This window comes from Python bivittatus, unplaced genomic scaffold (genome assembly GCF_059951505.1).
Source record: "Python bivittatus isolate LINGU-HERP-01145 unplaced genomic scaffold, Pbiv_v1 ctg000480_np1212, whole genome shotgun sequence".
Lineage (NCBI taxonomy): Eukaryota > Metazoa > Chordata > Lepidosauria > Squamata > Pythonidae > Python > Python bivittatus.
In genome coordinates, this window is record NW_028277075.1 from 91,076,441 (window position 1) to 91,085,456 (window position 9,016).

Genomic DNA, 9,016 nt, shown 5'->3' on the forward strand with positions numbered 1-9,016 from the left:
ATGAAAACACTTGAAATCATGTTGATATTTCCAAAAAAAGCCTGGTTTATATTAAACAATTCTATTTTGTATACCTTTACACGCACATTCAGTTAAGTATATAAGAAAGTGGTATGTGGTTCATTTGTAAGCATTGTACAACTTTAAGGAATTAGGAATTCCTCTTGCTGTATTGTTGATCATGATTATATTATAGACTATTAAAACGTAGCCTCTCAAATATATTGAGTGATTAATAAAGCCTATTCTACTAGATTTCATGCATTCCCAATTCCTTGGTTATTATACTTACTTTCCCTCTCAAGATTTACTTGCCTTCAAAGGGCATCTTTCATTCAGTGTTTGCTTTCTTGTGCAACTCCCCAGGAGATACATTCTTGCATTCAATAAACATGGAAATCAACAGCTTCTTTTGGTTTGATTTTCTCCCACACATTTTCCTTCAGATAGAAGTAGAGAATAGAAGTAGGGAATTCAGTATGAAGGCAGCAGATTGGCTCCTAAAACCAGCATGATAGTTTACAGTTGGTATTTGTCTCCAGGGTACTTCAGAATAAGAGGAGTACAACTAGAAAGGAAAACTAGAGCCTCCTGGAGAATTTTGAAGAATATCATGTCTAAAAGAGTTGATTAGGGACTGGGCTAGAGATAGAATGAGGCATATGAAGAAAAGAAAATGTCACCATCTGTATATCCAGTGTCTTCAAAACTTCTCATTTTGTCCTGTAACATTTCTCTTTCCCACCAGCTTTCATCTATCTCTGTATAACTTGCTTGTCTTTTATTCTCATTCTGCGTTCATTTTAAATAATGGCAAAAAAGACAACCATGCAAGTAAGCACTTCGCAGTTGCAGAAACAAGAAGAAAGGGAAGCTTTATCTTGGCTCTTCTGCCCCCCTGAAAATAAATATAAAGACCCGTGTGCTTCTGATCATAGTGCATCACAAGACCTTGGAGAAAGGAAAAGTGAAACAGAAACATATTTGAATTCACAAGCTGAGTCTGAATGAAAATTGTCATCTTCATTTTTCTTTCAGGTATGAGTTGTCTGAAGAAAAGTACAGCACAGAACTATTTCAAGAGAGAGATGTAAGTCCAGTTTAAGCATACATTTTAAACTAAGAATATTATATGCCTCATATAGTCTATTAAGACTAGCCACAACTTTTGTTTCACAGATGTGCAACTTCATATCCTTGCTCTCACATGCAGTCAAAGATCACAGATCTGTTTAAGGAGGAAAAAAATCTTCCTGTGGTGTTATGCCTAAGTAGGCCAGTTCATATATTCTAGTCATCATGTAATGCTGTAGTATATGGACCAGCTAGTGAACATATGCTTAAAACAAAGCATGGTAATCCCACTATAAGTGCCTAGTGAAGAAACAGCCTTCTTCATACAAGCATCTGCCTACCCGTAAGTCCCCATGTCCCAGCAGTTCTGTTCTCTAGTAGCTGCAGATAAAGGAAGCTATCATAAACATACTGAAGGTTTCTTTATAGGTGCAGCGTACAGGTATTTAAAAAGCTCTGAAACTTTTGCTCTAATAAAGTTGAGCTAGCATTCCCTGGGGAATCAGGGGAGGGATTGGGGGAATTCTATGTTCTTTTACTTTTACTTTCAAAATGCCCCACTTGTTTAGGGCTGGGGCAAAGGGAAAAACTAGCCTCCTTGTGAGTAAGCCACAGCATCAGACTATGAGTGCCTGCAGGCGTAGGGCCTGCTAAGCATAAAGGCTACTCTAAAGAAAGGGGGTGGGGTGGAGAGGAAGGTCAAAGGAGCCAGCAGTGCCAGAAGATGACAAAGAGAAGCCTACAGAGAAAGCATCAGCTGCATTAGCCTTATCAGGCCTATATAAATAAACTCCCCCCTTTTGTATGTTGCCTGGTTGGGACTCAGCTCATTGCCCAGGCAGAGAAGAAGGCTGGTTCCTCATGCTGGAAAGTCTTACACAGAGGGAAGGAAGGGGCCAGTCACTATTAAGTAAGGAATTGCTTATATGTTCACAACCAAGGCTTGGAAGGCTTATGAGGCTGTTGATGCAACACCAGGAAAACAAGCCTGAAATTGCTCCTGCCATATTGATTTACTTCCTTGGTTAGATATTTTATTTTGAGAGTTACTTTGAGTTCCTGGTTTGGACTGCTCCAAAGAGTCTGTTTTTATTGTCAAGCCCTGTCCCAAGTGCTCAAGGGACTAAGAATAAACTTCAGCAGGTTTTCTACATCTTTGGAGAGTCCAGGGTTTGCTTTCTGTTACTCACTAGTCAGTTCCCCACCTCTCTGTCTACAAGGGTCTCTGCCACAAGGGCAGTGTGGAGCTCCTCTCATAGAGGTTTTCTTTTTGTAGCTTATCCTGAAGATATTTGTGAGCATGAAGGCTCATGTGGGCTGAAAAGAAAGTACTACAAAGGAGAAGCAGTGTGTTGAAAAACACCCTAGCTTTAAATACCTTGCAAACTGCCCTAGCTTTGCAAGGTATTTAAAGATTAAATTTTTTTAAAAAAGAAGAAACCCCAGCCACTTTGATCCCTTCAAAAGGTAAGCCCAGTACTGAATGGTCCCATGATTTTTTAATATAGTTGGGCCAAAAATCTGTCCTGTAAAAAGAACAGTAAAACAGAACCTGTTTACACTGATGTATACAGGATGCGGTGATGCAGCGGCTTAATGACGCTGAAAGTTGCCGGCCAGAAATGGCTGGCGCTTCAGCGGTTTGAGTCCAGCCTTTGCGTTAAACAGGGTGAGCTCCTGTTTCTTCCCCAGTTCCTGTCAACCCAACAGGTTGAAAACTCACGTGAGTAGATAAATGGGGACTCTCACTCCGGTGGGAGGAAAAATGCTGGCGGTGCCTCGGAAAGGAGTCGGGAGCAGTTGCTGGTAAAACGCGAAAACCGTGCTCGCCTGAAAAGGGCACGAAGCAATGGAAACCCCGCCTCCTGTGCGTGCCAGCTGGGCTCTGCTCTAGGAAGGAGGCTCTGGCAAACCACTTCCGAAACACTTGCCTTGAAAACTGCAAGGACTCGTCCAAGCCGTCACTGCAGAGTCAGTAATGACTGAGCGCAGATAAAAAAAAAAAAATACATTCCTACTCTATCATGACTATATATTTAAAAAAATAAAACATTGTTAGCCTGAATTTGTATTATTGCAAATAGGACACAAAGGAACACAATAACATTTTCCAAATATATTTATTATAGCCTGAAATGCTCTTTTCCCCTCCCCATGGCTTGGTTTATTGTTTTCAGGTAGGTAGTTTGACAACATCTAATGAAAACTTCAGATGAAATGTTGTTGCATCACAACATGGTAAAGGACAATTAAATATATGAGACTGACTCTCTGCTTCATGGACATGATCAGCTGGGATTTCTGTGAAGCTGCAGTGTCCCCAATTTGTTTCCTTATTTCTTTTATTAAAATATCGATCAACTTTTAGTTCAGTCTAGCATGGAGTGGGTTTGTGTGTGTCCCATTTGTAATGACCTTAGGAGGCTAACACACATCACCTGTTCATGCAGAACGATCATTTTACCCTCTATTTATACTTCTCCATACTTGAACAAAATGTTGGACTTAACTTCTGACCTTTGCAGGGTTACGCTTGTGTAGAACTGAGCAATATCTAGTTGGGTGTTACATCTGATAGAACCTGACCTTTTAGAAAGAAAAAACAATCTCAACATTAGGAAGCACAAAGCTGAAGTAGATTAATGAGGCCACTTATTGAGAAGGCACTGCCAAGCAGCAGAAGTGTCTAGTTTACAAACACCAATACTTCAGTTTTCAATCTCTTTAATTGCAGTATTCATGTCCATTAAAAATATGAATAATAAAAAATCAGAATAGTAATCAGGTATTAAGCTAGCCAAGTATATTTCCCATGCAGTGAATGTTAAAGGGTCCTGCAGATGTTATCTGGACCTAATTGCTAGATGACTTCAGATTTATAATTAAATTCTGGAAGGTCAACTTCCTTTAAGTTGATATTAATAGAAGGAAATGTTCAAATCATACCTTGTTATTAACTTCATTCTAAATCTATAGAGATAGAAATGATTGTTTCTAGAAAGAATGAATGTAAATATTGCAAGTTGTGATGTAATCCAAATGTAAAAATTGTATTAAACGTCTCCCATTTAAACTATGATTCATTTAATGCCTAATTTGAGCTGGATTGTACCCATCTTCATTAAAGCAATAGGAAAAAGGAATTAAACAATTTTTATGTTAAATTTAGCCACAAATAGCCTATTCTGCACTGAATTAAGACCACCCTCTTTACATGACGATTAAGCTGATGTTCTGTAGTAACTAACAGTAGTAACAGCCTACTTTGGCTGGAAAGTACATTTAAAAAATGACTCATTTCTGCATGCTATTCCACATGGATATTTATTTATTTATTAATTCACTTTATTTCATTTGGAGAGCACCTCACTTCCCAAACACTCTGGGTGGCTTACAATCCACACAAGAGAGGGGGGAAAAAACCCATTTTTTTTTTTAAAGTACATCCAGAAGAGTGAAGCAACCAAATGTACCTAAACCCAACAAAAACCAACAAAGGCTTAGCATCCACCCTAACCCCAGGCCTGGGAGCAGAGCAGAGCAGAGCAGAGCCATGTTTGAATGATTTCTGGAACAGTTGTAGGTTGCGGGGGAGGTTTACTATTCCAGAGGGAGGTGCCACAACTGAGAAGGCACAAGGAGTTGATATGAATTACAGCTGCACATTTATCAAGATCTAGGGTCAGCCCTGGTTAGTACTTCAATGGGAGATTACTAAAAAATTCCAAGACTGTAGGCTAGACTATGAAATTGAAAAAAAAATAAAAAAATCCAGAACAAAGCAGTAGTAAACCACTTGTGTATTATTGCCAAGAAAACTACATGGATATGTCTGTGAAGTCACTAGGAGATGAGTGACTTGGCTCAAGACAGTCTTTACCTACCTTATATGATAAAAAAAATGCTGCTAGTTCTACCATGGTCTATTGTTTATCTCAAAGACTGCTCCAGATAATTAACAGTCTGGGCATTACAGTACAAATATGAGAGTGACTGCAAGAAGGATTGCATATCAAAAAAAAAAAAAAAAACTTCACAAATCCACAACATCAATAATGTGTACTAATCTGGAGATTAAAAAAATCTTCCTTGATTCCATAGCCAGATTGTCAAAAATCCAATGGAATATTCACTGCACTTGTAAATGTAAATTCACAATTCATTTATTATAATGAATTATAATTCAGTAAACTGCTCTGACTATTTTTAGGGATTCTTATTGAATTGTTTATGTTTTAGCTGATTTTTAACTTCTTGTAGAACACTTGTTTCTTACTTTAAAATCTTTTTTTTTTTTAATATTTAAAAGCAGGTTAAAATATTCATGTGTAAACTAAAAAAAAATGAATTACTTTCTCACCGATTCATTTCCATGCCATCCATAAGTTTCTCCAAATTTCAGAAAACAAAAGGTTAAACCCTGTCAAAGAAAAATACAAGAAAATTTAAGAAAATAACATCCTTTCTCTTCTTCTCAGCCCACCACAAGCTGGTGATATGAAAGATCGCTGCCTTCAGCTGTCTGGGGCTGAGAGAAGGGGCCAAACATACATGTTAGATGTGCACTGCTTCCTGTGTCATACTGAGATTTTTTTTTTTTTAATTAAGCCTTAAAAAAGAGGAGAATAACTTCCATCAGGACTGCAGGATACAGAGCTGAGACATTAAAGGTTTTTTCTGTAACTGCAATCCAGATGAAAACTCTCTACTCCCCTTCTGGGCATTAGAAATAATAGGAAAACAAACTCCTTCTGGTTCCAGTGAGTAAAGAGATGAGAAGTAGTTGTATATCTAAAATGTAACAGCAGCTTTTTGATGGTAGATAGTTGCTTCACTACAGGTTTTAGCTGAGTTCCAATCCAGATCCTCTCAACTGTGGTACATTAAGAGTTCTTGTGTCTCTCTCTCTTGAGAAAGTGAGACAGCTTATACACATATGCGTACATATACATAAAAAGAGTATTTTGCATGACACCGCTATTGATGCATCTGTCCAATTATAAAATGCATCCAGATGCCTGGCAGTTTTGTATTTGCTTTATTGGCTCTGTGCCCATGCGTCTTTGCTGCTCCTCATTCTGGACATTACGTTTCTTTCCTTGGAAGGCTCAACTTCAAAGTCCTCTTTCAGGTGGAGGCACAGCTGCCTCATCCCATCTCAACTGAAAACTGCCTGGCCCTTCCCCCAGGCAAATGTTTTTATTTGACATTGTTGTTCTTTATTAGGCCAGTTCAATAACAGCATGCTTTTGATTAGAGTGTCAGGGTGGATGGCTTGAAGATGTTGGCCTGACATAGCAATTGTGGGTTGAAGAGTAGAGAATATTTGGGCACATTGTTGTGTTGGCAAGGAAGAATGCATCCATCAAGGTCAGTGGGTCTGGATGATTGTAGAAATGTTTGTTTGGCTTACAAAACTTAATTTAAACCATCTGAGGAAGGATAGGGAACTGGATCATGGCTCCATGCTCTCATTTTTTTTTTTTAGTGACTTATTTTTCCCTTAACCCTAAAACTTCTTCTTTAGTGATAAGGAATCATCAGACTGTGTTCAACTCCTGGTGTGTCCTCCTGTGGACATTGCAGGAGGAGAGACGTGTTAGTGTATGGTAGCCAAATATCAGGAGTCCGGTAGCACCTTTTCAGTCTAACAAATATTATTAAAAGGCATATGCTTTCGGTAACTACAACTCACTTCTACTTCCCTCAACTTTTCCAAGTGTAAACATTTTCTTTAGTCTCCAATAGAAAAGAATATCTGTAGCTCAGGGCTGAACTGTGAAGTTCTTGGTGCTCTCTGTTTGGTTGTTTGCTTGCAGACGTTTCATTACCCAACTGGGTAACATCATCAGTGCCAGTGAGTGTGGGGTTTGCTGCCTGTTCATATGCAATAGCTTGCCCTGCCAGTTTTGTGTGTGTGTGTGTGTGTGTGCGTGGGGAGGTACTTTCCTCTTGCTATCTTGACACACCATATATTAATGTATGTATCTTTCCTTGTCCTTGTTTGACTTGGAAAGTCTGCATTCAGAACAACACACACACAACTTTCTCTGTGTGTTTGTGTGTGTGTGTGAGAGAGAGAGAGAGAGAGAAAGGGGAAGAGAGAGATCATATGTTGGTTTGGCTTACCTTATAGTCTTGGTGCTTAATGCTGAATTTTACTTATCTATTTATTTTACATTATTTGTATGCCGCCCACTTTATGAGCTTCACCACAATCAAAGCTTTTTCAAAACATCACCACTAAAAATGATAAAACATCTCCATAAAAATAATAATAAATCAGATTAAACACCTGATTAAACACCAGAAAGCACTAAAAGTACATCCAACAAGGACAATATATTCCTATCACCTTTTCTCCAAATGCTTGACAAAAGAGAATGATCTTAATTTATTTCTGAAAGACAAGTAAGGAGGGAGCCATTCTCACTTCAGGGGGAAAAGAATCTCAAAGGATTTGAGCAACATTGCATTGCTCAAATGCAAATTGAACATTGCTTGTAGCATTTATCTGTAGGCTTTTTTTTTTGTTGTTGCTGCAATTAGATTTCATTTCTGATGCAACTCCCATATATGAGGCTTTGGACAGTGGTCTCTTGGATGGATTTTCCTCCAGAATACAACTGCATTTCCCTGGCAGTTCCTATCTGGTAGCTCTGGTTATGAGGACTGAGAGTAACCTGTCCTTAAAGTTTGATGTTCAGTGGTGTACCAAGTGTATGTATGTGTGTCTACCCCAGATGCAGGCAATAAGGGGAGTGCTGCTAATAATCTTGTGGTCTTGTCCATTATTGTAACTTTTCTAAACTGCAAGAACATTCTCCACAACTAATTTTTCCTCCAGGGAAATGCAAAAAGGCCTTCAAGATCTTCAAGTATTATCCTTTATTCCTCTACTGGATGCATGAAACTAAAGATATCCCCCTTCCCCCTCCAAAAAAACCCCACACCTTCTGTGGGAATAAAGAGATTTGGTGAATCAAATTTTTTACCACCTTCTTCCAATAGATGGTGATGATAGCAGCATCCTCAATCAGAGGACTTCATTGAATTCTAGCTAGTAGAACATTTCCAACATCAAAGTGAACATGCAGAGGAAACAAGTCCTAAAAATGATTTTAATATTTATGTTACAAAAATACATTTTATTTTAAGATAAATTATTGAATTAGGATATAAACAAATTTGATTTTTAATGCAGGTATTATAATTAATGCCAAAAATATTATATGCCAGAAGTTTTCACTGAAGCACAATGCGAGTAATTCCATTTTAAGTAATCATGTAGTATGTTTAAAACTTATGTAGCAAATTAAAAGCACAGTCCTTTTTTTTCCTAAGTGGTAGAATCCAGGATAATATTGTAATAACATATTATTCATAAACATTCTTGGTTAACTGGCTCCAATGTGCTTCCGAATGATGTTAATTACTTACATAGACTAAACAAAAATAGGTGAAAAGGGATGGGTGTGAAAATTAATACATTTACCCCCTCAGAATGCAACATACTTGGTAATGTCTATTTACAAGAGGCTGTTCAGTTCTATTTTTGTATCTTCACTGAAGGAAGCTTAAAGTGATAGCACCCAGGTGAATACAAGCACTGGAGGACACAACCCTTTTGGATATTCTCTTGTTCAAGACAACACTGTTTGTATAGCTCCTTTCATTACAGTAGGGCTCATGCAGGAGATCTTGTGCTCTTAGATAAGAGAGCTCCATATTCAGCACTGAAAGGCCAAACTGAACAGATAGTTGGAAGACTTTGTATAAAGGATGCCTCTGATTTTTCTACATATATGATAAAACACACAAATATTCTATGGCAATATAATGTGTACTCTGTGTTATGCAGAGTAGCAAACTGTAAAATTCAGAGATAATATGTTCAATGTTGATATAAAATTCACAATGACCAATATGTGCTTTGAGAAGG